This window comes from Suncus etruscus, chromosome 15 (genome assembly GCF_024139225.1).
Source record: "Suncus etruscus isolate mSunEtr1 chromosome 15, mSunEtr1.pri.cur, whole genome shotgun sequence".
In the NCBI taxonomy this organism is placed as follows: Eukaryota; Metazoa; Chordata; class Mammalia; order Eulipotyphla; family Soricidae; genus Suncus; species Suncus etruscus.
The window spans coordinates 42,613,940-42,639,418 of record NC_064862.1 but is presented as its reverse complement, the minus strand read 5'-3'; the positions used below and the strand labels follow the sequence as shown (position 1 = coordinate 42,639,418).

Below are 25,479 nucleotides of genomic sequence, written 5' to 3'. Positions count from 1 at the left end.
TGCGGATCTTGGCAAGCCAAACCTGTCTGTGCTAAGAGAAGCCAAGAAAAAAATTAAGATATTTAATTTGCAAACTCATGATTAACTCATTGGTGTTTCTTATACATCCTCTAATAAAATAGGCAATGCATCTCCCAGCCAGGGAACTTTCTTACTCTTTCTGAGCCTTGTGGTTCTTAAATGTGGTCCTCCAATGCACAATATCACCTAAGGACATGACGGAATTCATATCCTCATGCCTTGCTACAGGCCACCTGAGACAGTCATGGAATTTGATTTATAGTGGTCCTGGAGAGAGAGCCAGGGATACTGTGATGCAGTCCTATCAAACTTGATGGCACTGGGATGTTACATAGAATGCTATCAAACTCAGTGATATTTCTTTAAGGAGAAATTGCACAATCAGTGCACAGAAACTCGCTGAAGTGTTTCCTGGCAATTCAAATATAAATTAAGGATGAAAATTGGTCCTGGGGGTTGATGTGATCCTATCTCTCTATAAAGTTTCTACACAGTTTGAATCACAGCATCTAAAACAGGTCTTACATTGTATTAACCACATTAAACTATACATACATAAGAAAAGAAAAAGTAGTGATCTAGTTAATGACCTAAATACATACTGTTCTTGGACTTTGTATTCGAGTGAGAGCTGTGTTATTTCTCAAAGGTATGAAGGAGCTGTCCTCCTATCTTGTCTTGTAACCTCTGACCAGTAGCTTCAGTTTAGAAGGAATAAAGTTGAGGATCTATATTGACCCTTTGGAACTGTGCTGGAGCAGAGTAAACAATCAGGCTGAACTGCAGAGTATGTGAATAGCTGAAAGATTAAGGATTCAAATATGGCCCATCAGTTTTGTAACTATAAATACTTGGGCAATTGTTTATCTTTTATGAATGTTCTGCTAAAATGATGATTCCAGTCTCTATTACTACCATTATACTAAGACTGCTTTATCTCTACAAATATCCTGCAGACCTCAACAGTGCAAGCATTTGTGCTTTTTACATATAATTGCTTTATTTAAGCACTATGGATACAGAAAGGTTCATAATAGGCCTTATGTCATAGAATATACACCACCCTTCATCAGTGCAACTTTATCGCCATCAATTTCTCCCATTTTCCTCCCACCCACCCTCACCCTTGCCTATCACTGGGGCAGGCATTTTGCTTCTCTCTCACTCTTTTATTTTGACCCTGTATATTGCATTATTGTTAATAAGGTGTGACCATACATGTCATTTGATCTTTTAGCACCAAGACCTTGTCCAAAGTGATCAGTTTCAATTATCATTGTCATAGTAGCCCCTTCTGTACTCTAACTGCATTCACTGCTCTTTGTGGCAAGCTTCCTACCATGGACTGGTCCTCCTAATCCTTATATCTATTGTCTCTAGATAAAACAGATTTTTTATTTTCCTGTTTCACAAATGTGTGAGATTATTCTATGTTTATCCCTCTTCCTCTGACTCATTTCACTCAGCACAATAATCTTCATATCCATCCATGTATAGTAAACTTAATGACTTCATTTTTCCTAACAGCTGCTTAATATTCTATTTTGTGGATGTTACTTTAGCCCCTCTTCTGTTGCTAGACACCAGGGCTGTTTTCAGTTTTGACTATTGTAAATAGTGCTGTGATGAACATAGTAGTGCAGGTGCAATTTTTTAACATCACTGAAGTATGTGAATCCTCTCTACCTCTGACCCTATTACTTTTCATCTGTCTCTTTTCCACCTCCACTCCACTCTGTTTCTTTTTTTCTCATTTCTATGTGCTGAAGCCAAATGTGATCTACTCATTTCCCTTTAAACAACTTTATTCCCTCATCCAGTTTTTCTAAATATCACATATAGGTTATACCATCTTGTGTTAAGCCTATTTCATTTAACATTTTTGTTCCATCCATGTTTCAGTATAATTTCATCATTCGTTATAGATGTATAGTATAGTATTCCATCTGTTTAACTTATTAAATGTCTAAGTTTATTCCAAATCTTAGCTATTACACAGAGTGCTGCAATGAATAGTGATGTGCACACATCCTTTTGAATAAATGTCTTTCTATCCCAAAAGTGGAATGTCTAGGTTATATTGCAGTTCAATTCTGGGTTTACTGAGAACACTCCAGATTGATCTTTGTGGGTACTTTATATAATTTAGATATTAACCATTTACTTAATCTGTTGAGTATAAATAATTTCTCCCATTCACTTAGCTGCATTTTAGTTTTATCCCATGTTTCTTTGGACATAAAGAAATATTTTAGTTTATTGTTTCACTTTTTTTAGCTTTGATTCCATAACCTTTGCTACTGGCATGATTTTGTTGCAGATTCCTTCAAACATAAGGTCACTATTTTCTTCAATGTGCTTTATAGCTTCAGATCATATCTCAAAGTATTTGATCCACTTTGAAGTGACTTTTGTGTAAGGTATCCACCTTTATTTTCTTATATATGGTTATCCAGTTCTCCCAACACCACTTATTGAAGATGATACCTTTATTCCAATTTATGATCTCAGATTATTTGTCAAAATTCAGCTGATAACATATATGGGAGTTTGAATTTAAATACTCTATTCTGACATATTGCTCAAAGAGTCTGTCTTTATTTCAGTAGCATGCTGTTTTGATCACTATGGCTTTGTATTATACTTAAGCCAAGTAATGAGATGCCTCCAGTTTATTTTCTGTAATTTTTTAGATACCCAGGGTCTTGTTATTATACCCAAATTTTATAATCACTAGAAGTCCTTGAATGTTATCTGAATTTGGATAGGAATTGCATTAGGTTGGATGACCATTTTGGTAATATTGATTCATAATCCAAGAGTATGACTACATAATTTTCATAAATTTGCTTTTTGTTGATTTTTTCTATTTTCTTTCTTTAATAATTTCTCACTCAAATATGTTATGATAAATTATGTCAGCTATGCAATACATGCTCTTTAAATTAAGTAATTTTAATTTTAAAGACAGACTTAATAAAAAAACTTTGAAGACTATCTTTAATCTAAAGAGGTATATCCTAGTATTTGGCTGCAAGTTGGGGAGCTTATGAAGGCTGGCTAGATAGGGATGTATCTTCACAATGAACTTCATCTCATCTGTTCCTATATGAGCTGTTCACATGTAAATAGTACAAAGAATTTATTTCTGCTTGTTCTCTTGAACCAAGGCACCTTTTAGAATTTCTAGGGATCCACTTACATTCCTCTCAGATGAGTTTTTCTCAGTGCTCTAGAAGACAAAGGATAGAGGCTTCCAAGATCTTCCTGCAGCTAAAAGAGAAACATAGCACCCTTATAATTCCCCTTAGCTTCTTTGTATTAGTGGTCCAGGTCCTACAGTACAACATTCTTACACCCTAAATAGATACCCATGAGAGGTAGTTGGATGCCCATAAATACAGGCTTAGTGTATGGCTAATGGTTGTCTTAATTTTCTTGTATTTGTGATAAATACAGATGATCTGTGGTTGGCTCCTAAAAGGGCAGAATATGGTGAAGAAATGGAGAAATAACTTCTACAATGGTCCAATGAGGAAGAAGAGAAAAGCCAGATCTGTTTGGAAGCCCCATTTAAACTGTAGATTAGCACTTGATTCAATGACTTGAATGTACAGGGAAATGAGATTGTTTGCAGACATGGTTAGGCTTATTAAAATGAGGGGAGCAAAGATAATGGCTCAAAAGAGTCTGGACAGTGAAAACTCACAAAGCAGAAAGGGGAGCTAGCTCATATAAAACTGAGTTCATTACCTGGTGCTTATCAACATTTGGCTTCCTCTTATTTGGGGAGACAAAAGTTCCATTCTTCAGTGTTGGCTGAACAATCTATGTGACTCATGTGAATTAATGAGAAAAGCATTAGTCTCGAAAGATAAAACTACTGCCTTCCTTTTTCTTCACCTTGATCACTTGGGAAAATACCTGAGAAGGTCAATACTGACATTCTTCCATATGCAATTATACAAATGCTTACTCCCCACCAGTTCTACTAGCCAGTGGTCAGAATGCACCTGAGTCCCACTTAATTTATATAAGAGAGAAGTAATCCACATAGCCTGACTTCTCAAGAACTGGGAAACTTAGGCAAAAGCAAAGAATTTTCTTTGGCAGAGAAAGGAAAACATAAACTCTGAGTTCTGTCCAAATACTTGTTCATCACTTTACTTTGCAGAAAATCATTTCAAAAGGACATAAATTATGAAGTAAAATAATTGAATTAGAGATTTTGAGGGTAATTACTGTGTTTAAGAGAGCATATGGACTTCTTAAAAGAAGAGAGAACTGAGGGTACCCCATACAGTTAAATAATAGAAGCACACATCCCAAATTGAGATGTAGGCAACCCACAGAATGGGGAGGCATGCCAATGGCCTTGCAAAGTTTTATAGGCCTTCTCCAAACTGCATTCACTTAATAAGGCTTTTTACTAGACAAGAGTCTAGTTTAGGGCATTGTCAAGGGGGTTGAGAGCTTTGAAGTTTTGGTGGTCCACCTTTGTGTTATCACAAATTTTGGTACTATGAATCATCTTTTCCAAGTGTGTCCAGTCTTGTCTGGGGTGGTGTTGGTTTAAAATAGTCTTATAAATGTGTGCCATCTTCATGCCTTTTTTTTTTTTCTTTTTGGCTACTTAAGGAAAAAGACAAAGTTCTTCTTTGACTCGCATCTTGGTTTTGTTACTTTCATTGCTATCACTACCTCTGCTATGCCAGCTTCAAAACTAAATTCTTTCAGAAGCCTTAAGTTTTCTTATGAACTTCACAGGATATTGTGGTCACCTAGTAATTGTATTGAATAAACTAACAGTATTTGAACAGCTCAATAGGTCAATATTGCAGACTAATGGAGAAGGACCAGAAGAGCTTGACTATATTTTGGTCAAAGGTAGAATCTTAATTTCTCAACCTGTTATGTACGAAATTTTCAATATGTATGGAAGTAGCACACCACTGAGTGAATGATAGAAGAAGAGTACTGCTGTGTAGTGGTGGGGATGGCTGAAGGAGACTAAGAGGTGGAAGGAAATGTTTCACTTTTAAAGAATCCTGTGATGGAGGTGAGAAGAGGAGAGTGTGCCTGCCTTTGCTCTCTGAAGTTATTGCACAACCAGCATTTTACAGATCTGTGCCAAATTCTCAGTGACCTTGATTCAATATCATTGGCTTAAGACAAAAGAAATTTCAAAAGAACCAGTATCTGAGACCATGTTTGCACCAATAACACTTCTGTTATGTTGGAAGTCAAACCAGAAAGAGGTAGCTGGGTGCAACTATATTTTACTTAACAAGATAGAATAGGCTTATTCCTGAGAAACTGCAGAAACAATTGTCATAATTGTTTTCCTTTTAGAAGTTCTTGCCAGATCTGTCCTTCACCTGTGATATACTGTAAACAATAAACACAGAAAGATGTGTTAAAAATATAGAAACATTTCTCACTCCAAGGACAGTTATTTTTAGTAGGTGGATAACTTGTTAAATATGAACTCTGGTAGCTGGGTAATTTTAATGATACAAAGAAAATGTCTAAAATACTGAGTAATAAATTTTAGCATCTTATTCTTTAACACCAATGAAAGAATTTTGCTCTGTTTTATGTTAATTACCAGGCTTATGTATTTACATTTAAACATGAAACAGTTTCTATAAAGCTGATAAAGAAAAAAATGTTGTGACAATTGCATACGGCAAGCAAAAATTATGTTCCCAAATTTGTTTCTATAAATTTGGTTTATGTCAGAACGTAAAGAAAATAAAACATCCTCAGAATATCTTAAAAAATCTCTGGGGCCGGTGAGGTAGCTCTAGAGGTAAGGTGTCTGCCATGCAAGCGCTAGCCAAGGAAGGACCGCGGTTCGATCCCCCAGCATCCTATTATGGTCCCCCCCAGCCAGGGGCGATTTCTGAGCGCTTAGCCAGGACTAACCCCTGAGCATCAAACGGGTCTGGCCCCAAAAAAATTTTTCACTCATTTTCTAGAAATCCCAATAGTTAAACTTTAATAGAGAAGTCACAAGAAGGAGAAAAGTAAACATTTAGTGATTTATTTAGGGGCCAGAGCAGTGACGCAAGTGGTAGGGTGTTTGCATTGCACACACTGACCTAGGACAGACCGCGGTTTGATCCTCTAGCATCCCATATGGTCCCCCAAGCCAGGAGTGATTTCTGAGCCATAGCTAGGAGTAACCCCTGAGCATCACTGAGTGTGACCCAAAAACAAACAAACCAAAAAGGAAGGAAATATATGCTAATATTAGTGACCACAAAAGTAGTTCAGTGATATTTATCTTGCATGTGAGCAGCCCAGTGTTTCATATCCAGAACCACAAAAATAACATGGTAAGCTAAACATCCATTTTTTCTGTCCTCCTTAAGTTCAGGCAAATCAAAAAAATTATAATTATTTTGTTATATAAACTCCACAGGTGGAGAGGCATTCATTACAGGAAAACCCATATTTATCTGTTGTTGCAAAGAATTACAGACAATGAAGATCTTCCCTCATTGGAAAATTATTTCAGAAAGTGTCAACCTGGGACAATGAGCAATATTAGCCTCTTTGAAAGTAAATACAAGAGTTGTCAAGGGCATTCTTTATTTAAATAAATAAATTTTTCATATAAGTTTAATTAACAGACTCATGCTGATTTACTTGGCTCATTTGCATGTGGCCAGGTCCCTGATTTTAGCAGCTTTGGATTCTAAAAAGTCCCAGAATTCTATATAAAATCACCTAGAGCTAAGTGGTTCATATTGTGGGATGCTTAGTAAAAGGTTAACCAGCACAGGGGGAAAGAATGTGACTTTCTTTTGATTCAGGTTTTAAAAACTTGGTGCTGGTAGCTGAAGGGATAGTATAGAGCAGGGATGGAGAACAAGTTCAACACAAAGAGCCAAAATTTTAAACTGTGAGAGTCAGAGAGCCACACCACGCAGTGACCTGCCAAAACAGACAAACACTCACACAAAATCATCTAATTTTAACAATAATCTATTCAACACATATTACATTTTGCCATTTTGAGTGAGGGTCAAAATCCTGCAGTGATGGTGAGGGTGTGCTGCGTCCTCCACACTAAGAACTAACGGCAAGATGTGACCCAACATGTGACACACGGGTCCCCCCTTGCTGGCCCATGCAGTTGTTTCCGAGGGATGGGAGACGGGAGGACGCAGCCTGGGGGCGGGACTCCATGCTCGAAGATCTCTCCTCAGATGTCCCTCCTCAGGAGCAGCAGAACAAAATCCAAACTTGGCAAAGAGCCACAGTATACAAAACAATACTAAGAGGCAAAGAGCCGCATTCATTTTGGCTGGGAGCCGCATGCTGCTCGAGAGCAGCGTGTTCGCCACCCCTGGTATAGAGGGTAGGATATTTGTCTTGCACACAATAACCATAGAATATTTGTCTTGCACACAATAACCAGGGTTCAATCCCTGGCATTCAAAATGATTCTCTGAGCCCCACCAGAAATGATTCCTGAATGCAGAACCAAGAGTAACCCTTGAGCATCAGGAGGTGGAGTGCAAAAATAAGCACAATAAATTGATGTTGTTAATGACAATCCCTCTGGGTTTGAACTTCCAAAATATCCTTTATAAAATCTTTCCTTTGATTGTGAGTGCTCTTATTGGGGGGCGGGGAGTGATATCTCATAACTATGCTCTGGAAGCCTGGGGAGTACTTCCAGTGAAATCTGGCCTGTAAGTGTATAGCCAGGGGCAACAGCTCTGTGTAATGTCCATCTTCAGGGTCTCACTCATGTAAGATAATAAGCACTGTACCTGTCTGAAATGGCTCCCAGTCTACCTCCTTTTATTCTTTGTCTTAATTTTTAAACCATTTTTATTTAGGTAAAGACATTTGCAATACTTTTGTTCATACTTCTAATTGATACATCATTTCAATAATACAACCACCTCCCAAAAGCCATTTTTTCCTCCACTAGGATCCTAAACAGCCCTCACACCAGACCTTTCCCTATTTCTATAGACAACAATATTAATTCCTTATTACTTTGACCACTTTGTATCCTTACTATGTTTCTTTTATCTGATAAATCTGATAAATTTTTTAAATTGTGGAAGTGACAACACATACACCAATATAGAGGAATAGAGCTAAACTCCTAGAATTCCACAAAGTAATAATAAATTGATAAATTAAAATTTTTGAAAAATATTACAGGCATATAGATTTTAGAAATTAATTTTTGAATAATTTGGTGCTAAGCATTTTGATATTTCCATGAAATAAATAAATTCTACAAATGTAAGATTAGTGAAAGTGAAGAGAGGAAAAATTAAGGTAAAATCAAAGTATTTGAGAAGATCTATAGAACAATAAATAATTTTTTCCTAAAAAGGAATATTGGCTTTATGTTAAAAATATTACAGATACTGCTTCATTGACCACATTCATAAATAGTTGTAATAAAATTCATTAATGTAAAAATAAAAACATTTTAATAGATATATAATATTTGATATAATAAAATATTAATTTATTATTGAGAATGTAAATTCTTTAGCTGGTTAGGAGTAAACTTTTCTTAATCTGGTAGAGGGCAACCAAAAGTACCATTTATTTTTTAAGAAACTTCTTTAATGCTTCTCACACAATTTATCAGCATTTCTTACTGAGTACAGCACTTTCTTCCTTCCAAATGATCTCATGGGTGTGAACCACTTGGGAAGAATATTTGAAGTCAATAATACTAGCATTTTTTTTCCTTAAAGTAAAGGAAGAGAGAGTGTTGGCAAAGAGACTGAACTTCTTTCACCAATACTTGCAGATCTAGAAGTTTCTTGAATAGTTTAGGCTCTGCTGCAAACATTTCTAGTGGTATCTGTTGGAGTCAGTTTAATGGGTCAAAAGATCTTAATAAAGATTTTAATCTTCAGATTACAGTAAAGGTTTAGGCTAGAATTTTATTATCTTCTGGGAAAATATTATATTCTAAAATTCAGTTTCTCTTGGTATGTGGGGTACTTCATTCCAATTATCTTGATTGGGACAAAACAAACTCCAACTGCTAATATAATGCCTTCAGGAGCTTCTCTCCAGTCATCACTTACCTGTTATATAACTATGTCCTCCCACTGCTGAAAATACAGCCTGAGGGATTTATGAAGTGTAAAAATTTCTCAGTTATAAAACAGTAAGAGAGGAAAACATTGAAGGCAGATTCAGTCAATAGTAGATCTTCACCGAGATTAGTGAGCAGATATTACTTTAGCCCAGATCAGAGACTCCTTCTTAAACCCGCTTTTTACAGCTCATATTCAGACAACTACCTGACAATCAAGGAGTGATAATCCTGGCATTGGATACACCAATCCAACTCACTTATCAGGATGTCAAAAGACTTTTTCTTTCCTTCTTTTATTCTTTCTTTTTTGTTGGGGTGGGGGGTCATACTCGGCAGTGTTCAGGGGTTACTCCTGGCTCTATGCTCAGAAATCGCTCCTGGAAGGCTCAGGGGACCATATGGGATACCAGGATTCAAACCATCGTCCTTCAGCATGCAAAGCAAATGCCCTACTTCCATGCTATATCTCTCCAGCCCCCAGAAGACTTTGTCTGGCCAGCTTTGTTTTGGCCAGAAATTTGCTTGGTTATCATAGTCAGGGTTAGTCAGTCTACTTGAAGAAATAAAGCTTGTCCTCTAACTGAGTAGCTTCTAGGGTCAGTGTTATCTTTTTACCGGGAAAGCTGTTGAATAACAACTCTCTAATCCCAAAAAATGAGGAAACCCAGTTGAACACTCAAAATTAGTGTAAATTTCTACTCATTCTGTGTGGAAACCTTGATGGTACTTTGTCTTTCTGTACAGAGAAAGCATTTCACCTCAGCCAAGCTACGAGAATAGCAGAGCCTGCTACAGCTCTTTTTTTATTATTTGTTTTTGTTTTGGGGCCACACACTGTGATGCCCAGGGATTACTCCTGGCTATATGCTCAGAAATCGCTCCTGGCTTGGGGGACCATAAGGGATCCTGGGATTTGAACCACTGTCCGTCCTGGATCAGCTGCTTGCAAGGCAAATACCCTACTGCTGTTCTATTTCTCTAGCCCCTATACTTAGTCTGGCTTTGCACTCCTGGTGATGCCTGAATAACCCTAAAAATTGCTGACACCTAAGAGAAGTTAGCCATGTGGAAGGTGAGCAATTTAACCCCTATAATCTCTCCTATCTCCAGGCTCCACTATAGGCAAAGTCGCCCATTACTATCTGATTTATTTTAAATGTTGGAATTCATGTAACATTTCTCAAAAAGATGATATTATTGTTTTCATTATTTTTTTACCTTTTTACAGTACATCCTAATTGTTTCGAGCTAATTTCTTTTTTTTTTTTTTTTTGGATTTTTTTTCTTTATTTAAACATCTTGATTACAAATATGTTTGTGATTAGGTTTCAGTCATGTAAAGAACATCCCCCTTCACCAGTGCAACATTCCCACCACCAATGCCCCAAATCTCCCTCCATCTCCTCAGAGGCCTAGGGAGCGCACCCCCAAAAAACTGAATTCTGAAGCTGCCCAGCAAGGGAGTGAGTCAAGTCTGGCTGTGGGGGTCGCCAACCAATAAGCTGAGCCCTCTGGCCTGCGGAGGCTCCGCCCTGCTTAGGACTTCAAGGGAAATCTTTCCTATGCCTGTCTGTGTTTCTTGAATACCTGAAGCTCTCCTCAGAGGCCTGGGGAGCGCACCCCCCCCCCCCAAAAAAAAAAAACTGCATTCTGAAACTGCTATAGCTCTTTTAAGAAAAACTCACATGGGCCCGGAGAGATAGCACAGCGGCTATCCAATCCAGGACCAAAGGTGGTTGGTTCGAATCCCGGTGTCCCATATGGTCCCCCGTGCCTGCCAGGAGCTATTTCTGAGCAGACAGCCAGGAGTAACCTCTGAGCACAGCCGGGTGTGACCCAAAAAAAAAAAAAAAAAAGAAAAAGAAAAACTCACATGTGGGAAATATATAATGGTGATGAAAGCACAAAAGACCAAAGACATCATAATTGGAAGCATTTACCAAGGAAGGGGAGAAGATAAATAGAAGAAGTCCTTGAGACATTAGAAGTGACATTTCAGTGGTGTGGTACTGGAATGATATATGCATGAATCTATTATCAATATTATAAGACATGGTACCATGATAAAAAATGGAAGTGGATTATAAAATACAAGGTGTGACATTTGTAAAGTAAGAAGTCTAGTTGTTTCTCATAAAACTTCCCAAGCCAACTTGATAGTGTTCTTATTCAGTTTATTTTACTCAGATTTATTTGATTAATTTCATATGGTTGGATCCCTGATATCAACTCTGGAATACTCTCAAAAGATTTCAGACTACTTAACCTGCAGGAGTGGTAATTGTGTATGAACTAAAATGCACCATTTTGAACTAGTGTGTGTGTCCAGACGAGTGTGACCCCTCTGCTTTACTTTATAACCTCACATTTCTTCTAATCAAGGAGCCCCACAACAACATAAAAAAACGCCACATCTATAAAGGTCACATGAGAAAGAAAGTCAGAACCCCACGACACTCAGTAAATGAAGATGGTAGTTCTAAAGAAACATATAACAGCCAACTATATAGTCTCTCTGATTGTAACTTTAGAGAGTAAATATTAAGGATGTTCAAATAACTCATCAAAACTTGGGTTCAGTCCCAGCATCCCATATGGTCCCCTGAGCCTGCCAGAAGTGATTTCTGCATGTAGAGCCAGGAGTAACTCTGGAATGATTTCACTCAATCTAACTGGTGGTATTAAATTCATACTGCTATCGAGCTTTGCTCAGTAGAAGTTAACCAGTTTAAGGAAATAGATTATGACCTTCTCTGGGTTCTGGCAAGATGCAGCACAAGGCATTGGCTTATTGGTGCTCTAACACTCTAGACCTAGCATGGACTCCAGTTTGATCCCCCAGCGTCCCATATGGTCCCTCAAGCCAGGAGCGATTTCTGAGAGCATAGCCAAGAGTAACCCCTGAGCATCACCGGGTGTGGCCCAAAAACAAAAAAAATATTCTATTTTAATAGTTTTCGTTACAGGTATTATCACATTTAATGACTTCATTTACATTGTGTATCTTCAACTTAAGTTCTATGTACTAACAACATTTCATACAGACATTAATCATAGTAGCAAATTTCCCAATATTACACTTTGAGAGTGGGAGCTATACAGGTCCTCCTAGATTGACTATTAGGATAATTATGCCTACAGTGAACATAAAATTATGCCTTTGACATTCTCAAAAATTTGTCCCTCAGAGCCCAATTAAATTACACTAGTAACTGTATTCAAACATTTCAGTTCTTCTCAATTTTCACAGCCACATAATAGCATGGATGATGAATCAGAAGCTCTAAAGAAGGGTACATCTGAACTGGGTCTTAAAATGAGGTGTTTTCCATCCAAAAAGAGAGAGTATAACTCTAGACAGCTGATTTTAAAAGTTTTGAGATATGGCTTTGGAATTGGTGGCGATACTGGTGTAAGAAGTGCCCCTTGCTAAGAAGGGTGGTTTGATCCACTGGCTTAGTGATGCTCAGGCCTTACTCTAACAAAATCATCTGGAATGCTCTTCAGGAATATGGATGACCAGATACACTATATTCAGTCATCCATTCCATATTTATTTTGTCTAAAGTGGGCTTCATGTTGGAACAATATACAAGGAAAACCATCAGTAGCTGTTAACATCATTAACATCACAGAACCTCACTCAATAAAAATATAATAAGGTGGAGTCTTGGCATCAGTATTATAAAAATATCAGTGTTAAGATTCTTTGAATTCTCTTTACCAGCAAGATTTCAAACAACTTAGAGATCTTCCTCCCTTAATATGTTGTATCAGTGTTTACATCAGACTTGGATTATGTACCTGGTATCATGCAACCACTAGAGTTCAGACTGTGCACAGACTTTTGTCCTTTTAAAACTTGAAGCAGAATACAAAGTAAGGGTTAGGAATGCTATGGAAAGGGCTTAGGACTGACTACCGATTATGAGACACTGACATGACCTGTCAAAGGGCCAGAAGAGGAATCTTAAAAGAGACACTGAGGCCAAGATCCAAAGGAGTAGAAAGCAAGTGGAAGGTAAGGATAGTGTTTTAGCCAGAGATATGCTGAGAGATGAGCATGTCTACATAGAGGAGCAGGATGGAAGTGGACAAGTACTGAGGGCTTGAGAGTTTGTTCTAGAAGACTTTTGTGATAGTGGGAAAGAATTTAGGGTTTAATGATAAGATGTCTCTTAAAATATAGCAATAGGTTTGGCCAGATGCATGGGAAAAATGAATATAATGGAGAAAGAAGTGTCAAGGTCATTAAAAATGTCTAATAAATAATAATAAATAATAAAATAATAATAATAAATAAATAAACACTAATAAATGATTTGAATTTTAGATTATGAGAACAATAAACAGCTAATTATAAGGCTTGGTTTTGTTAATTCACCTACCAGCACCTCAATCAATATGTGTCATCATCTTGTAGTGCTGCAATTGCTAAACTGTGTAATCTAAAATTGCTTATTATTCTACATGACTTTAACACAAAAGCTCAAACTTTGCTGTTGACAAAGGAGAACATATTAAAGATTATGAGTTCTACATGAAGTTTACTTCAATGGTTGGTTTCTTCAGAATGATAGAGATACCAATTCCTTAAAAATAAATAGAAGTAAGTAATTATTTTGCATGAAGTCATATACTGTGAGAAGAAAAATGAATCCCTAATTTTACATCCTCCTATTTTGACATTTAGGGAAGTTATATATAGAAAAAGAAGGAAATAGTTTTGAATAAAAGTTAATGAGCCATAGTTCAGAATAAACTTTCTCCATTTTTAAAAAGAACATGAATTTTCTTTCATCATAGTTTAGATAACATGGTTATAATATTATTAAAATCTACTGAGACCCCACAAAAGTGCCAATGACTCTCCACTACTATCCCTCCCTCACCCCTTGTTCCATCTTATTTTTTACAACCCTTCCCCACTATTTATTCATTGATTTAATAATAAGGCCAAGTTTTGTAATTATTCAATACTGCCTCTATTACACAGATGAGTGAGATCTGTGTTCTTCTTCCTCACTTGTTTTACTTAACATGATGCCCTCTCAGTCAATCAATGTTGATTGATTTTTCTTTTTATAATTATATTATTATATACATGCAATAATTTTTTTATTTCACTTGTTGGACATTTAAATTTCTATATCCTGGCTAAAAATGCAATGAATACTATTAAGAAGTAGTGGGTTTCAGTATGTGGGTTTCTTTATTCTCTAGACACAACTCACCCAAAGTGTACAATTCATTTTAGTATATTGTCAGATATCAGAATTTTGGAATATTAACATTTACCACAAAATATAAATGCCATAAACATACTATTATTTCAATTTTCTTTTTTATTCCTTAGCAAATTGGTCTTTTATTAAAATTTCATATAAATGGCACCATTTGATATAATCTTTGAGTTAGATTTAACATAATTTTAAAGCTCATTAATGTCACAGTTTGAGCCAGAATTTTTCTCTGTGATAGTTGAATAATATATTTCTGGGATACCATGTTATTCTCAGAAGGGCATTAGTGATATCCTTTTTATTTGGGGCTATTGGGATAATGCTGATTTACTCATACAAATTTCTATATAAACATTTCTCATTTACATGCCTAGAAGTAAAACTTATAGGTTATAAAATATGTTTGCCCTTTTGAAAAACTAACAAACACTTTCTAGAGTGACTATTTTAAAGTCTAACCAGTGTCATCTTTTACAATACAACAGCAACATATGATATTTTCTTTAAAAATATTTTGTGTCCTTACTTAGACTTAATATTATCTGGCTCTGGTTCTAGCCATCTAGTGGGTGTAAAGTGATTTTTTTATGATTTTCATATGCATTTCTTAATACTTATTGATGGATGTTGAACATGGTCTACTTATTGGTCATTTGTATATCATTGAATTATCATATCCTTTGCTCTTTTGAAACAACCAAGTCTTTTTTAAAAATGGACAATTTTAGCCTCCCAATGCTTACCACAGGCTGTATTCTTTACACTGACTTTATAGAAAGAGGAGGTACAGTAAATGCACACCATATATGCCTCAACCCAGGCCCTTCACCTGGTCTGTATTGTGAATGAGGGGACAAAAAAAGGATAATTTTAGGTTTTAATGTAATTGATCTGCAAATATCTTCTCCAATCCATTTACCTTCTTGAGGGCAAGAAGCTTAACTTTTCTGTTCTGCCTGTATATACCTTTCTAACAAAGCTGCCATAATTTACCTTTACCAAGTGCCCTCATTCATCTCCCCAAAATAATCCTCCATTTACATAACTCATCTGCTTGGGGTTAGGAGGAATATATATTGTCTTAATATTAAAGAGTTTTTCCTTTCCTAAAAATAAGGAACTACTTTAAATCACTTGAATTTAAATTTCTTGAATATTTTCCAAGTTTTAAGATGTAAGTCTGAGAAAGAGTAAGCAGCCTTTTTCTTTTACCTCTAGAGAACTCTCTGAAATCCAAGCAGATCCATTGATCTGAGATACTTTCAGCTTTGTAACAGCTGCAGCTGCAAGACAGGCCTCCTCATTTTGGCTGCTGTGCACTTCTGGAGGTAAATTTAGGTTGCTTCTGTTTCATGATCCCAGAATAGCCAGTTTATTTCTGTTGTCCTTAACTGTATTTCTTCCTGGCCCAAAATAAGGCTAGTAATGTATTATATTTCTAAAGCCCTTTCACCTTAGTCTTTTCTTTTTCTATCCAAGTGCCATTTTGCCTGAGCAAGGGTGTCATTGATAAACTATTTCAAAGTCAATCACTAGCAAGTAGGAGTGATTGTCCCCAGAATATAGTATAGTTCCATATCTATAAACTAAATTTGGCTTATGCACTCCAGTCTGGTATTAATAATCACTACTAGAGATTTTCTACAAATTGTATCTGGTAAAGACAAATTGGAGTTTACCTACATACTGTGTAGGAAGGGTTGAAGACATTTGTCAGTGCAAGTGACATTTTTATTTTAGCTCAATTAACACCTTGATTTTACATGCTTATTATCTTTGATTGGCCAAAGAAGAATAGTTGAACTGCATTGGATACTTGATACTTTCTTTCTCCAGTCTCATTAATGAATCAAATTATATCTCAAGGGCCATTGATATCATGTGACTTAAATTTTGAGAATGACACAGCTGTGTACCGATTCTTAAACTACAGTCATCTTTTATGTCTTAGCAGAATTCTAATTTGGGATTTGTAGCAGCCTAAAACATCTATCAATAGAGCACATGATGCCAGCTCATTTCGAATAAACTGTCAAGGTGAAGGCAAAAATCAATGAGCTTTTCTTGTCTATTTCCCATAATATGGGCTCCATAGTAAACTGACACTGTTGATCCTTACCATAATGCAGTGGGAGAATTTGAGACTTGAATGTGTATATGACATGTGTATATGAATGTGTATATGACATGGTGGTGATTATTTCCTAATTAATTTTGTTTTGACACTTATTCACCTTCTTTTGTTTGCTGGCCAGAGGCCACATACTTGGTGGTGGTGCTTGCATGCATGTTCACTGAGAGTCATATTCAGTGCTCACACACACTTTTGGTTGTGTAATGCACTAGAGGTCACCACTTTGTGAAAGCAGGCATCACAGTATGACAGCATGTTTTCATTGCTGGTGCTTTGCTGCTGGGCCACTTAAACTGGGCCTTTTGTTTTCATCTGAATAATTTTAAAAGGAATGGCTTTAAAGAAGAAGGTGTGGGTAAGGTATAGAGAAGGTATGGAGAAGATTATGTTTTAGTAGTAAGAGAATAAATCTTGAGAGAAGGGTGTAATATTGAACTAAAGCTGTTTTATTAATCAGAAAATACCATCTACCAAAATCAACCATGAGAATTATTAATATTAAAAAGTTATACATAGGAATTAATTGTTATACAACATACTAGTAAACTACCAGACAATAACTCTGGCATGTACTTTAAAATTGATAGTTGGTTGATAAGCCAAAAGAGATAAAAGTGATATGATTTGTTTCTGTCATTTATTTCCACCATCATAAAAAGTGCAGGCATGGAGCTTTCTTTCAAATACCTACCATTGTGAGGTGCATAGGGGGACCAGAACCCATCCAGAATGCAAAGAAATTAATTTCCTTGCCTAAGAGGAATTCTAACCAGCTTTTCCACCCATGTATACACCAGGACAAAAATCAACACCACACTTAAGGAGAACTAGAGAGCTGAGAAAGAGGACTAGAACAACCTTTACTAATATGAGAATAAAGAAGCATCCTTAAAAATCAAAAGTGAGGAACTGGAAGGATAGCACAGCAGTAAGCTGTTTGCCTTGCAAGCAGCGGATCCAGGATGAAAGGAGGTTCGAATTCCGGCATCTCATATGGGATCCCGTGCCTGCCAGGAGCGATTTCAGAGTGCAGAGCCACGAATAAACCTGAGAGTCGCCAGGTGTGACCCAAAAATCAAAAAAAAAGAAAAAATCAGAAGTGAATGCTCTTTACCAAATCAATAAACTCCCACCTGAATATAGAAAGGGGCAGTTGACTCCCACCAGCTCAAGAACTCTGATTATATATTAATTATTTCATGCAAAGGAAGTCAGAACTGCTATATAAAAGCGTCTTACTTGAGGGGAGGAAGCATCTTATCAATTCTCCCTTTTCAGTTTAGTTGCAAGAATGTTCTGAAATTATATACAGCAGGTGTATAAAAAGGTTATACCAAAATATTTAAATTATGGAAAATAGAACTATGTTTTTCATGTTATAATAGAGCAGTCTTAAAGGATTATGATATAAAAATCAAGTATCTACATTTTATTGGAAGAGAAGTATCAAATTTTTTATAATTTTTATTGAGAGACCAATGTGAATTCCAACTATTTAACAGTTGTATTTCAGGACCATGGTGACAGTGAATTAGGGCCATTCCAATCACCAGTGTTGACCTCCTCCACTATAGTTCTTTTGTCTTTCCATTCACATCCAGTGGTGCTCAGGGATTACTCTTGACTCTGTACAGAGGAATTACTCCTGGTGGTGCTTGAAGGGATGCTGGGAATTGAACCCAGATTAGCCATTTGCCAAGAAAAGTACCCACTGTACTCTCTCCAACCCAAGATCTTTTTGTTTTTATTAGCCTTTGCAACTAGTTTAAAAGAGTTACATTTTAGACTCTCTAAACTTATGCTTAAAGACTGGTCTCAACCCATCCTCAACTCAGCTTCTAAAAGTAGACAACCTTCTCTTGTGAGTTTCAAGGAGAAGGTAAATGAATCATTACTTTTATTTGTGGTAGTTATAAAAAACTGAAGCAAATCTGTGTGCATATGTGTATGTGTGTACACCAGAGAAAAGTAGAAAATAAGAAATAGAACTGTAAATGATTATAGTGTGAATATTTATGGGTATGTAAAATTGATATTAAAATAGTGGTATTAAATGCATACCTTATTCTCTTTAGCATTTGTTACCAATTAACTTGATTAAGTGACTGCACAAATTTACAGAAATTTAATATGCCTTATTTCTTATTTTAATGATGAACATCTAGGTTTTCAATTAGAAAATTAATTGGAAAATAATACTTGATTGACTTTCTCTGAAATATCTATGTTCATGTTATATTGTAAGAAAAGATCATAAATGCAAAATAGTACTGAATAAAAATTGTATTGACATTGTATTTCAAGTCTCATATTTCAACTCATAAACTATAAATTTTGATATCTTAGGACTTTTGGTATAATTAATCATATAGATATGTTAGCAATGTGTGTGTTAGCAGTGCAAAAAAAATTGTCAAAGATAATTATCTAGAAACTAAAATAGAAATGGACACCAGAACAAATTTTGACTGCCAACAATTTTCTAATATAAAGGCATCCTTTTGAAATCAAGTAGAATGAAAAGTGGGAAAAGGATGAAAGAGCTATCTGACCTGCTAGCTAGGACTCTCTATCCTTTAAAACCCTGGAGATCTCAGCAAGTTATCACTTGAACAAAGGTGTCAAACATTTGTCAAACAAATGTACATGTTGCCTGAGTTTAAGAAGGTCCAAGCTATGTAAGTCCTACTCATAGTCCAAAGTCTGATAACATAGGCTGTCTTCAATAACACTGAATTAAAATATATAGATGACTTGTTTGAATGGAATTTTTACTATAATACTTCTTAATTAAGCTTTAATAGTGACATATCACAGTCTTGTGGCAAAATTTTGCAAGGTTTCTGACAAGTTAGTATTATGTGAATTCTAATATGGCTTTTGGCCTAGAGATCCCAATTTAATGTATGCTTATAAATGAGCTCAAGCTATGGTGAGCAGCCAGCACCATGGCTTGGAATGAGTAGACACAGCCACTAAGGCACAGATTGGCACAGATTGGTCTCTGATGCTTGGAATCTTTTTCATGGTTGGGTTTTTTGTTTGTTTTTGTTTTTGTTTTTGGACCACAACCTGTGACACTCAGGAGTTATTTCTTGCTAAGTACTCAGAAATCACTCCTGGCTTGGGGACCATATGAGATGCAGAAGGATTGAAGCACGGTCCGTCCTAGGCTAGCAGAAGCAAGGCAGATGCTCCGACCCCATCTTTTTCATGTTTTTAGGATAGTTGGGGTGTCAGAGATGTTTTCTAGCTGAGTGCAGTGACCAGTCCCCTTCATCTACCCATAGAAATAACACTGACACAAAAGTCTGTTCCTGGTATTTATAAAAATTGGATCTAGGTCAGTATTCTGGTTCCCACTACAAGAGAAGTAATAGTGGAGTATTCAGACAAGAGTCCAGCTGTGGTCAATGAATCATCCAGAGCACACGCAAAGTTATTTCTGAACTCAGTGGCATCAGATCTCTCTCCTCACCTTGAATATAGTGACCTGGTATTGAAAGAATTGTCTATTCAGGGATATAACCTGAACAGAAAGAAGGCTGTCAACTTGCCTTGGTCACTATTGTTACTGTGTGCACCAAAAGGGATATTCTAGAAAGAGGGAGAGGAAGAGGAGGAGGAGGAAGAAGAGGAGGCAAACAATTGTGGAAAACTTATTGGGCCTGAGAGTAAGCTTGCCCAACAGCTCTGAATACTAAATACATAAGCCATATACTGTTCTAAACACCAAGATACAATAACCAGGGATGACCCTTTTTTATAAAGAAACCTACAGGAAGAGACTGCAATGACTATGTTCTAATCTAAGGGGTTACTATTTCCCCAGTAGTATTATAACCACTTTACATGTGTTTTAATCCTATTAATACACTAAGAAGTATCATCTACTGTCCTCTAAATTTAGAAAATAAACCTGGTGGGGCCGAAGAGATAGCATAGAGGCAAGGCATTTGCCTTGCATACAGAAGGACAGTGGTTCGAATCCCAGAATCCCGCATGGTCCCGGAGCCTTCCAGGAGCCATTTCTGAGCCTAGAGCCAGGAGTAACCGCTGAGCGCCGCTGGGTGTGAGTTCCCTCCCCTCCCCCCCCCAAAAAAAAGAAAAGAAAAGAAAATGAACCTGGTGAGATTTAACTTGCCCAAATAGGTTTGCTCTCCAAGTTATTGTTCTCCCTTGAACATGGATCACACTTACTTGTCTGTCTTTTTGTTTACATTTTTCACTCTGAAGGAGCCTGTACCTGAATATGTATTTCCTCACTTTGACTTCTCTCACATTTTTCTCATTCAATAAAAGTTACTTTGCTTCACTAAAAATAAATTAATACATTTTTTTAAATCTTGCCTATGTGAAACCATTGTCAATAGTGCCTGATTTTCATATTGAATTACACTGTTGGAAGAGAGACATGGGAGCTATTCTGTCCAATTTTAGGAGAAAAAATAATATTTTTTGAGTATCCAGTGTGGATTAGATACTGTATTATCTCACTGTCCCCACTATTTTATGTTGATATCTATTGAGTTTTAACTGAAAACCCTAAGAACAGATGCCCCAGCTTGTCCCAGTGCCCACCCAGAAATACCTTCCTAGTAGTTCTGGTCTGTCAGGGCAGCTGTCCCTGGTAGCTCCCTCCACACTTGGTTCTAGTTCTGCAGAGAACTGCTCTGGTGTCTTCCACGAACACAGCATAGGCCCTAAGATCTCATGAAGGCAACAACCAGACATCCTACTCCCATGTCTTTGCCTTTGCTTCATCATGATTTCTGCTCTGACCCAGCATGACCATGGGTCCAGCTATTGGGAGCAATCATGAAGGTTCCTGGAGGAGAGATATCTGCAACTCTCTAGTGCTATCCATGACCTGTCATGCCTGGAGTTATCTGGTTTAGAGATTCCTTGCTAGAAAAAAATAGACTCACTAAAGTCCCTAAAGGATTTGTCCTAAGTTTGAACTAATGATTACATATGATTAAAGAAAAGAGATATGTGAAGGTGCGGAAGTTATAAGGTACTCTAAAGATTCTTTTCTCTGCACTTAGAGTTACAAAAAAATTATCGATTAATTCCTGCCAAGTGGGGGTGGGAGCATAGTTGCCTAGTGCATTGGAGTAATTTCAATCATTAGACTTCCTCTATTAGTAGAAATGCCAATTCCTGTTCCACACTGAAAACTTCTAAACACTACAGGCTGATTTATTTGAGTAAAACTTCATTTCTAGTCTCTGGCATTTAGGTGATATTTTCAAACACTGGAAACCATAAAAATAATTTATCATTCTTACTCTATTTAATACTATAAATGACTAATGAAACAGCATTAATATTTCTGAGTGAATTAATTAAGGTGCTCTTCTGAATATTGTTAATTTCAGATGGTTTTTTAATTCATTTTGAACAAATTTTTATATATATTATTAACTTTTATAAAAGCCTTAAACTGATTTCAAAGCCATGTGGATTATATATGACATGATCAAAACAAAACCAAATAGATTAATAACTATACTTTTTTTCCAGAAAGCAAAACAAAATTAGAAGTGCTCACATAAAGGCTGGAGTAGTGGCACAAGAAGTAGGATGTCTGCTTTGCATGCACTAACCTACAATGGGCAATGGTTCAATCCTCCAGTGTCCCATATGGTCCCCCAAGCCAGTCGTGATTTCTGAGACATAGCCAGGAGTAACCCCTGAGCATCAAAGGTGCAGCCCAAAAACAAAAAAAGCGCTCATATAATAGGACTCACATATATTCAAATATTTCACTATGTTTCTAAAATGCATGTCTCAATTTTAAATATTGTCACTAACAGTAAAAAAATTTTCTCAGTATATAATAACTATGAATTTTGACAGATATATTGCATCAAAAGTGTTGAATCTACTTACTGAAAAAAATATGAAGTATTATCTTAATTTTGGAAGCATTATCTTGAAAAATAAGTCATATAACCCCCAAAACTAAATGATATATTTTTAGTATAAAAACATTTTGAAAACAATTGACAATAATTTTTTAACTAACCAAATTCAACATGGAACCCCATACAGAATTATTTTTCAGAGGGAGAGGGGTAGACATAGATAGAATAGTCTCACTCATCTGTGGAATATAAGAAAAATAAAAGACAGTATGGGAATAATATTGAGACAATAGAGCTGAACACTAGGAGGACCAACTCATAACACGAAGCTTGTCACAGAGTTGTAAATGCAGCTAGAGCACCAGCCACATTGACAACTACCATAACAATGATAGTGAGGGAGAGAGGCAGAATGTCTGTATGAGACAGGCAGGGCGGTGGGGTGGGGGAGAAAAATGGGGGGATATTTGTAGTGGGAAGATCATGCAGATGAAGAGTGGTGTACATTCTATGACTGAAACCTCAGTATGAAAAGTTTTGTAAACATGGTGATTAAATAAAAAAAATGTAGTTATCATTTAACTACATTTTTGAGAAAAAAAAAAACAATTATTTCACAGATACCTGGAAAAGTGTTTAAAATTTCTTATATAGCCTAATTAAGAAATTCTTGTGCCCAAATTTGGAGAGTACTCCATTTAGGTAGGCCTGTCTCACTAGCAAATTCAAACTGTTGGATATCATTCAAAGCATGTCCATATCAATCAAGGCCTCAGTAAAACTGTAAGTACCACAAAGGAATTGAACAACTTCTTGGTGTGAGATTAAAGCTATTGAAAAGTACAGAGTAAAGAATCGACCAATATCTATTATGAATGGCAGAAATTTGCTGTATTTAGAGACTTCATTTTGCTTTATTTTGGAACCTGAATCTAAATCCAGAGCCAGAACCTGGGAGTGAAGAAATAAAGTAATACTCCAGAAACTGGGATTCAGTCGGACTCTGCCTAGCCACTTCTTCATGGTTCACACAAGATTGCTTGACTTTTTCTTCCTGGGGTGGGGGGTGTGTCTTTCTTGACTAGCTGTGAATAAATTTAAATATAGCCACTTAGAAGTAAAAGCTCATGGTCTCAGTTTTATTTGCTGGACTCTTTCACTTTCTAGTTCTTAGGTTTGTGAGTTTGGTTTCTTTGCTCTAGGAATAGGCAGGAGGTTGCTGAGATGAAGACAATGACATGCATATTAAATTGCTGATATGTATTAAAACTTTGTTCCTCACTGTATTTATTCTGTGAACTCACTTCAAGGTTTTGATTATAATGATAAGAACACAAAATCCACTTAATGTTTATGAGATTAGCAACCAGCCTGGCACAAATTGCCAATAAATCCCATTCATTTCCAACCACATATGTGAAAAGAGGGGGAAAAAAATGAAGTAAGATTAGTGACAAAAAACAGATTTCTATCAGAACAGATGCCATCTCATGTAGAGCTGAAAAAATGTTTGGCTTTGATGAGCAAACCATTGTAGGTTACATTTTTAGAAGATGACAAGGAAGATCTATTAATGAATGTGATCTGAAAAAGTCACCCCATTTCCCCTTTCAGGTTAATTCCTGTAAGACTGAATTTAAAACAGGTAGATGTGCACTTTTAGCCTTAGATATTAGCACAGACCAATATCTTCCAAAGAATAAGCTCCAATGTTTCCGCTGAGGTCATTAGAATCTAATGCTAATTTTGACTAACTTCCAATATAGCTATTAAATTGTGACAATTCTAGTATGTGTTCATATACCAATTCAGTAGAGTTTTGAGAGCAATTTTTCCATATGTATGCCATCTCCCGAAAGAGTTTATATCTTTTTTTAAAAATTTTTTTTAATTTTAAAAATGATTTAGAATTTTACAGGTGGGAGGGAGGATATTTTTGGTTGAAACATAAGATGAATGTCACACAAGACTAGTAAGAGCTAGAATTGAATAGAGGACAAACAAGCAGCACTCAGCATTTAAAATTAAGGGAAGGAGTTTGATAGCATTTGGTACCTCCGTAAGCTGCAAAGGTAAGAATAAAAGTTCTCAGGGGCATTCCTCATGATGAAAAAAGGTCACTGGTTCAATTTAACAACATTCAATTGTGACCTGGTTTGCTTGTGTGTGTGTGTGTGTGTGTGTGTGTGAGTGTGTGTGTGTGTGTGTGTGTGTTGCAACAAGTAAAAAGTAGATATCTCCCTTTTTTAGCATTTTGGTACCACCTCCCTAGTCACCCATCTGACTGTGGACAGACCAATTTGGAGTAGGTGGAATCCCAGACTCAAATTTGACCTTCTATATGAAGATGAGTGGGCATGATGAAATGATAGAATCATGTCAGAAACACTAAATGAAAGAAAATGGCTTATTGGTTTCTTGTCATTCTCAACCTGACCTGAAATGATATAGAACTTTGGTATCTAATATTTAAAGATTATTAGAGCAGGGGCCAGAGAGATAGTGCAGCAGTAGGGCATTTGCCTTGCAAGCGGCTGACCCAGGACTGACATTGGTTCGAATCCCAACATCTCATATGGTCCCCCGTGTCTGCCAGGAGCAATTTATGAACACAGAGCCAGGAGTTATCCCTGAGCATCTCTGGGTGTGGCCCAAAAAACAAAAGAAAAAAAGAAGAATATTAGAGCAAGTAGAAGCAGCGACACAAAGGATTCTAGTGCATCAGTGGTGTAAAGGAGTAGCGTAGCTGATTATTCAAACCATAGAGTCAACAACACTTAAAACATGAGATCCAAACTTTAATATGCAAACTTCTGGGAGAGGGAACCTGAGAGACCTGGTGGAAGGAAGAAGACTAATGGTAGGATTGGTGCTAGAACATAGTATTTCTAAAACCCAACAACAAATAACTTTCATAAATCATGGTGCTTTGATAAAATAAAAAAATAGTGCAGAGGTTTTTATTCAAACTTGATCTTAGATTCCTTTTATAGCCAACAATATTCTAGACTTGGGACACTTTTTAATTTATTTTGCTTTTTAAAATGCCATAATTTTGTTTTTTGGTTTTCATTTTTAGGACATACCGAGCTCTATTCAAGCCTTACTCCTGTCTGC

General features: G+C 36.4%; 1 non-coding gene across 1 annotated transcript; it reads left to right on the top strand.

The window, feature by feature from the left end:
- Window positions 1–15,084: 15,084 nt before the first annotated feature.
- On the top strand, window positions 15,085–15,217 carry LOC126031978 (small nucleolar RNA SNORA51). Its single transcript, XR_007503781.1, has one exon. It is a non-coding gene; the product is annotated as a small nucleolar RNA SNORA51 (small nucleolar RNA).
- The last annotated feature ends 10,262 nt before the right edge of the window (window positions 15,218–25,479 follow it).